At 38.7% G+C, this 8,670-nt stretch overlaps 1 pseudogene; it reads left to right on the forward strand.

Moving 5' to 3' along the window:
* The first annotated feature begins 7,668 nt into the window (after positions 1–7,668).
* Positions 7,669–7,787, forward strand: LOC112470303 (annotated as a pseudogene).
* Positions 7,788–8,670: the final 883 nt, after the last annotated feature.

Consider the following 8,670-nt stretch of genomic DNA (forward strand, 5'->3'; position numbering starts at 1 on the left):
TATGAAATGTGATTACTTTTGGCCTTACAGTCTAGCCACCAGCAGTTTATGGTGGCACGATAGCTTTATAACGTCAGGCACCCAGTCTCCTTCTAGCTTCTTAAGCATATCTGGTTGGCTTTCCTCTTGGTCCAAGACAGTACCTACCACATGTACATTCAGGACAGCAAGATGGAGAAAGAAGAATGGACGATGTCCTTTCCCTGTAAGGGCATGATCCCAAAGTTGCACATATCACTTCTGCCCACATGTAACTGTCTACAGCTTAGTCACATGGCCCCATCTAGGTGTAAGACTAGAAAAATGTAGTCACTATTCTGGGAAGCCATGCACCCAGCTAAATATTAGGATTCCTACTACCATAGACAAAAGGAGGAGAGATTTTGAGGGATAACTAAAAGTCTCTATCAGACTTCCCCTCAAGAGAAATCTAATTTCTTGGGCCAAGTTGTAGTAACCAACAATAATATAACAATCTAAATGGAATCAAACCAAAGGCTGAAGCTGGCTCTTGGGCTGAACAAAGATCATTCCCTTTAATGTGAGAGGCCCAATATCTTTTAAGAAGTTTTTTTTGGTTTTGGTTTTGGTTGTTGTTGTTGTTGTTTTACAATAGTGGTTCTCAGTGAATGGCTGGGACCAGCAATATCAGCATGATCTGGGAATTGTGAGAAATGCAACTTCTTGGGCCTAGCTTGACTTACTGAATCAGAAACTGTAGGGACAGAGCCCAGCAACCTGTGTTTTAACAAGCTCTACAGAAGATTCCGATGCATGTTCAAGTTTGAGAACCACCACAGTGTAAATTATAGCACTTCATGGATCCATAACGAGTATTTATAAATTCCCGTAATAAAACATGTGGTACCTGGATAGTTCCTGTGCTCAGGTGAGCAATAAACTGTTCAGTTAAGGAAGTGTTCTGATCATAAAATGGGTTCCAAATAAAATATATATCTTTATATTAAGGAGTCTTTAATTCTTAAGAAAATTTCTGAGACTTATCTTTAATCTTTTCAGAAACAATAGTTCAGCAATGGATTTAAAATTGAGAAAGAGTAAATCCTCCTCTTACTATACTGTCGTCATAAAGACATAGTTCAACTCTCTTTCTGATGCAGTCAGCGTTATGAACAGAACATCCAATGGAGACATCTCACCTCAAAAGAAGGAGTGCCAATGACTGGTTCACTAGATGGAGGAGGCAGGAGTCTCTGGGACATCCTGCCACAAAAAAAACTTTCCTTTTCCAGCTCATAAATGTGAATGATTACTTATTTACATAGTCTTTCCTTTCTCTCATGGTCTTATTAGTTATAAGAGATAATACATTGTCTTTACAATCATTTACAGCACTGCCTCTCAAACTTTCATTTGCAGATGAAACACTTGAGGGTCTTGATAAAACACAGATTCTAATTTAGTAGGTCTGAGACCAGCCAAGTCTGAGATTCTGCAGTTCTAACAAGCTCTCGGGTGAGGCTGATTCTGCTAGTCTACAAATAATGCTAAGTAGCAAGGATTTGTAGAATAATAGAATCAAGAATATAGAAGCTGTTTCATAAAGCCTCCCAAATTTAGCTAAAGAAGTCTCCACATTAAAGAAGTCAAATTAAGCATTCAGCACCAGCCAAGTTAAAAAAGAAAAGATGCTTATTTACAGGGATCAGTGAACAGAGAGGAAAAAAGAAGGGGGCATAGGATACCTATGCCCCAATTATCACTTCACCCTTGCTCCCAGGGCAGGACATCCTCACAAGTCTAGCTGTTCTTCCTGGGTGGGAATCGTTATGGTTGGTGACGGGTATGCTCTCATGCATGCATTCATTTAATAAATATTTACTAAGCAGTGATTATATGCCAAGGGGTCAACTCGAGTATCAAAACATCATCTGCACAAGTAGAAGGGCACTGTCATGGTCCCACACTCTGGCTAGGCTTTAGCGTTTTATAGTCCCCATGACTCCTCTGTCCATCAGAGCCCTGGCTCGTCTCCAGAACATTACCCCGGAAGTAGAAATTTACTTCTCATTGGGTTGTTTAATAGCTCTGAGTTACAGAGGCTCATTTGCAATTGGCTCACTTCCTTTATCCTGCAGGAGACAACATTCTCCAGTTGAGGAGATATTTTGCCGCCTGGACAACTGACTTTTCTATTTACTTCCAGAGCTAGCATTCGGCACTTACTCTCTCAACTCAAAATCACTCTTTTAGCCAGGTATTAATGACAGAAAAGCTATCTTTGGTTTACTTTACACTCTAAGCCCAAATATTGTCAAAGTCTTAACCAAAAGATTAAATGTGCTTCTTCCTTTACTATTCCTCAAGGCAAAATGAACTTCTGAAAATTCCGCATACACAAGCTGACCTTGGCTCTTCTTTTCACAAGCCCCACAAAAGAACATTAAGAAAACTTTAAGAACACTTCTATTTAAGAGAAGTCGCGAGACCATAAAGGCCCTGGGTAAATTGAACGTATTTTTCCAAGCCATAAATTAAGAATAAGCCTGGAAATTTTAAAAGTACTTATGGCGACAAAGAAACAGAGAATTTAAGAATAGGCTTGTCCTAAAAAGTTTCAAACATATATTCATCTTGGCCCTGGTATCCAAAAGTGTTCTCAAGGTGATGTAGAAAGGGAAAAAAGGATAAAGAAAGTGACACAGAAAAAAGACAGAGTTCATGTGCTTCATAACAACATCATTTGGGATAACCTAGATCGATTTTCTCAACCTATTTTTCATTATCATAGCCCTGAGGAGTCTTTTTAAACATTTTGTTCTTAATCCCCTTTGAAATTGCAATACCACAGATATGCTATATACTTGTTTATTTATGGTATGTATATACTCTATATTTTCACCCATCCCAAGAATGAATTTTTATCCCCTTGGAAGTAATATCCTGCCTGTTAAGAATGCATGGGTTACAGGCTGCTTGGCAACAATCTAAAATCTTAGTATTAGTTACAACAAAGTAATTTTCACTCTCATACTCTGTATATCACAGGTCAGATCAGAGTGAAAGGAGGCACCGCTCTCCAGATCTCTTCACCCCAGTATGCAGGCTGATGTGGCAACCACCAATTCCTGCATTCCCAGATGCCAATGGCAGAGAGAAAAGAGCACTTAGGAAGGTCTCATACCTGCAGTTAAATGCTGCAGCTCAGAAGAGACACGTGTCACTTCTCATCTCAGCTCCTTAGCAGAAATAAGCCATATGGCCCCCAAAACCACCAGGGGATGAGGAAGTTCAGTTCCACTGTATGCCTAGAAGATGGAGAGCAGGAGGAAATAGTAGGCAAGAAGAAACAAATGCCCTCAAAACAACCTTGCCTTTGGACAGTCCTGCTATCAAAGAGGATATGTTGCTAAATATATACAGAGAGACCCTTGGGACCACAGAATGTCAATTTTCCTTGTCCAAGGCTCACCTGAGTTCTTGCCAGTATTAACCAAAAGAGACACTTCCTCATCCCCGCCGCCCTGTCCGATGTCCAGTTCATTTGTACCCGCACGCTGTAGCCATAAATACCATATTCTACTTTTCTCACTACCACTTCTACTTCAACTCCCCAACTAGAGATCAAAAACCAGCAAAGGAAATTAGAAGGCTAAGAAGGCTATCTATTAGAGAAACTCTTTAGATTGCAAAATCGTTCAACTGCCAGTACCTTTGGGGAAAGAAGTAAACTAAATACAAATAATTTAACACACAAGCGAGGGTCATCGCCAAGATGAAACAAAGTAAGTGCCCAACAAATACCTGATATATAAATGAAGGCATGGTTGAATAAATCACTGAATAAAATGTGCAGCCCATTTTCCAAAGTCCTCAACAATAGGTTTTCACCTTTATTGTTGTTTTCCTTATCTCGATGAGGATGAGTGGTGCTCTCTTTCCTCTCGTGTCATGTTTCAGTCTTAACAATAAGCTCTGTTCCCTTGTGGTCCCATTGTTGGCTTGACAACTGGGTTTGGAGTACCTGTGTTTATTACTCCATTTCCTCTTTCCTTCCTCTTTAATTGCAGCGAAGACCTTGTCACCTGGCCCCTTCTCTAGATTGTCCCATTCCCTGTTTGACCCGTGACTACCCAGGTCTCATGTTAACCCTCTCCAAATTCTTCAGAAAAAAGAACTTCATGACATAAACACACTGACAATGAAACAATGACATTGATAAACAGACAGACAGTGATTAGATATTGTTGTGAAATGCCAGAAACGTTTGCACGCAGAGTGGTACTGGTTCAGCCAAGGATCACTATGGGTTTGCTCTTTCTTACTTTAAAACACACTGATGGAGCAGGTGCGAGTGGTTGGTATGGCTCATCTTTCCACATAGAGTTATGGGACCAGGCACTACTGATGCAAGTGTTGTAATTGCTCTTGAAAACTATGAACTTGAACAAGAACAAGCCAGCCAGTTGATTCATATTTAGGTAGTTCAGGTGTCCAAGTGTCACTTTTGAAACAAAATATCTACTTGAAAATTTTAAAACATGTTATTTAATCCCATCTTGGGACAGAGGTAGGGGCCTGGTGAGGATGTGGGAATGGGAGCTAGTCTTTCTGTTCTACAAAGAGATAGAGTGAATAAAAAGTATCTTTGGGGCAAGGTACTTGGGAGAGGAAAAGGATGTTTCTTTTGTTCCGGAAAAGTTTTAAGTCAGAACTAAGTCTCAGAAAGGGCAACATAGATTTGCTCTGAACACAAATCAAATACCATGAACACACCAGATGGCATCTGGTTTGTCTATATCCTGTAATGTGTCACTCTTCGCTGTTTGCTTCAGATAAATAGATCATAGATTTCTATTCCTACCTCTATTAATCTGATATTCCTGACAAGTAACATAATAGAGAAGGTAAAGTATAAAAAGCATAGAAGGAAAAGGAACTCACTTTGCCGTTTCCACGCAGGCAGCATATTCACTGCTCTGCACATATTTATTGAGCATAATATGAGCCAGGCCCTGATCTAGCTCTTGGGATGTAACAGTGGCCAACACGGACACAGCCCCTGACCTCATGGAGGTAACATTTTAATGGAGAATAAGAGACAATGAGCAAGGAAATGAACAAATGATGAGGCAATTTCATTTGATAATAAATGCTAGAAAGAAAATAAGACAGAGTAAGGTGATTTTGTCTTAATGATATGAGAGTTGGGAAGTTATTTTAGATAGAGTGATCAGTGAATGAGATTTTTCTAAGGTAGTGTCTTTCAAACTGAGATCTAGATGATGAGAAAGAGAACAATAAGTACGGAGATCCTAGGGGCAGTAATGAACTTGGGGACATCAAGGAACAAAAAGAAGGTCACGTGCCTGGAAAATAGAGGAGGATTATGACAGGAGATGAAGTTGGAGCAGTAAGTTGACTCTAGATAATGTGGGGTCATAAAGATCAGGGTTAAGTGTTTGAATTTCTAAATATATGTAAACTGTGGCTGTCAGAAGTCAGAGTGAGAAGAGCAGGCATGAGGCTGTCTCCCCTCTGCTTTCCCCAGCCCCACTGAGTACCAGCATGGTGGGTGTGTTCTCATAATTAGTTAGTGCAAATGAAATTATTATGTCCTAGGTCAAGTTTTCTAAAAGTAGACCCCAAGACAAGGAGTCACATACAAGCGACTTATTAAGGAAGTACACCCAGAAGAAACCAGTAAGGGAGGGTGGGAAAGCAAGATAGAGGCAGTGAGGAGACTAAGGAGGGGAGCACTCTCTCGGGCGGAGTTCCACAGGCAGGAGCTACAGCCTCATCCCTCGAAGTAGCTCTGAGTGAAAATTGTATAACTTAACACCTCGCAGTTGTTCTAAGTTGAGATAAGAAACCTGAGCTTTCATAGTCTCTTACCTGACAGTCCCTTGGTTGAAAGTCACCCCAAGAAAAGTAGGGTTGAATATCCTGAGTGTAGTCCTCCCAAATAGAGCTGCAGGTAGAAACTATTGGAAGCAAAAGCACACTTAAGTGTACATATACACACACACACACATGCACATACACACACACTCCTAAAATCAGATCCTAGGAGACTGGTCAGAGTACCTATATTATCCACTACACAACTTAACTGAAATACCTACTTCAAAACAAAGTTCCACCACTTACTCCCTATGTGATCTCAGTGCTCCCATCTGTAGAATGTACACAATCACTGTACATACCTTATAGGATTATTCCAAATACTTAAATCATGATAATACATTTAAAGTTCTAACACAATACCCAGCATATAATAGGCACTCAATAAATTTTTTTTCACCTTATCAGGCACTCCAAAATTGCTGCACCAATCTAATGGAATGTTTCCCATTTACTGCTTTCTCCATGCTCTTATGAGATCGTGAAAGCTCCACCAATTTCCATAAGTATAATAGCTTTATAATAAGGTCAGCTGGTAAGCTAGAGGATTATCCTAAGAACCTTCAAAAAGAAATATAACTACATTCCTACCTAATTACACATCAAGGCATCCTTAAGAATCTGTCTTCCCTCTGGGGAGGACTAGGAATATTCTTAAGAATAACCAAGAAATGTCATTAGCTATCATAAATAGATTCAGAAATCACAGATGTCCAAAAGACTTCAATCAAATTCTTTATATGCAGGTCCATTATGAGTGATAATAGACTTGTGGCAGCTTCATGGATTCTTGGATTTATTTCACTGCTTTCATAATTGTACTTCAAATGCTATCCTACTTCCTAATAATGAATGTATGGGTTCACTTCAGAAGAGTTTTTTTGAACTTGATTACAATACCCTATGTCAAAGAGTCTCTATTTAACACTCAATAGGATTTTGAACATTTAATCGTTTTCACATGTCTTTCATCATCCCACTTCCTAGCACCTACATTTTGAGCTATTTCTAAGTTGGCCTATTTATTTCTATCTATTAAAATGAGCCCACAACAAGCAAAGGATGACCTAAAATATGGGAATTAGAAACCAAACTCAATAATATATAGGGCAAGATACAACTCAGCTCAGAGTCTATTTGAAAAGGAGAGTAATATATTCCATTCCTTAAAAACAACATAATCTATTTAGATGGAATTAAGGGGACCTGACTGATAAAGGCTGTTTGTGAAAAGTAGTCTCAGACTTCTAGGTAAAGATGTGTTATCCTCCAGGGTTTTCTCCCTTTCCTTGCCACACCCCACAGGAATGGCAGTAAAAGAAAAAAAATTGTATTAACCCAAAAGGACAAATAGAGTGGAAGAGGGGAGATCCAAGGGATGGGATTATAGATGAGACTGAAAACAGAGCAATTAAAACGCACGTACTGAACTATAAGAACTTCCTCTTTCTTCTGCCACCTGCCCCAAAATGGCAATAGCAAGGCAATGTACTGTTTCTTCACCTCTCTCTAGGCTAAAAGCTGAAGATTCTTCCCTCAGGAAGCTGGACAACACAAAGATAAAGCCTTTTGAGCCAGATAGAGTCCCCCAATAAAAATACCCTCTCATTACCTCATCATCCTCAAATGGAGCCCACCAGTGAAAAGGCCCTCCTCTTCCACAATGCACAGCTTCTGGTCTACTTTCTAATACTTTACTCTCAATTATATATGGAAAGCCAAAAGTCACCAGTTATGAGAATAGATGTCTGGCATAAAAGACACCCAAATAAATAGAAAAGTAGGTTTTAAAGGAAACAGAGAGTCTATGGCCATGCCAGTCTGAACACACTCGATCCTGTCTGATCATGGAAGCTAAGCAGGGTGAGGCCTGGTTAGTACTTCGATGGGAGGCCACCTAGGAAGACCAGGTGCTGTAAGTGTAAAAAATAAAAATTAAGAGATTGTAAGCTGACAAGGTCCTTACAATCTGTGAGGTCAACCAAGGGTAGCCTTGCCTAAAATAAATAAATCCTCAACTCAAGCCCAGCCTCATTTACAGTATTGGCTGCCCTGCTGGAATAGTGGATTTTCTGATCTGAAAATTTTTATTTCCCAGGCAGAACCGTTGCTTAATAAATACATACATACATACATACATACATACATACATAAATAAATACATAAATAAAGATAGATAGAGATAGATAGATAGATAGATAGATAAATAAATAAAATATTAAAGGAAACAGAGACAATAAATGAAGAAGAAAAGTTTGAAATATCTATAATATATATCTTTGGAAAGCTAAGAGACCATATTCCCATTTGTGACATAAGAATAAGATGCTAGCTAAAAATGTATCAAAGCACAATAAAGACCATTTTATAGTTAACTGAAATTAAAAATTTAATAGAAAAGCTAATAGATGATGAATTTGAATCACTTACCTAGGAAGTAAAATAATAGAACTTACCTAGAAAGCAAAACAATTTCCCAAATATGTGGTAAATGGGAGGAATAATAAACACAATATTAGATAAAAATCTAAGAAGTCCAATATCCAATTAATATGAATTCCAGAAAGAAATAACAGAGGAAAACGATGGATAAAATTATAAAAGTCTCAGCCAATAACTAAAGGCATGAGTCTCTAGTTCTCTGACAAATACAATGAATAAGAAACTCAACTGCAGTCATGTCATCATGAAAAATCAGAATATCTGGGATAAATGAAAATTCTAAATGTTTTCAGAGAGAAATAATATGTCAGATACACATATTGGAAACAAGAATGTCTTCAAATTTGAGAGCCATTAGTCTTA

This window comes from Pteropus alecto, unplaced genomic scaffold, assembly GCF_000325575.1.
Source record: "Pteropus alecto unplaced genomic scaffold, ASM32557v1 scaffold10, whole genome shotgun sequence".
Classification (NCBI taxonomy): Eukaryota; Metazoa; Chordata; class Mammalia; order Chiroptera; family Pteropodidae; genus Pteropus; species Pteropus alecto.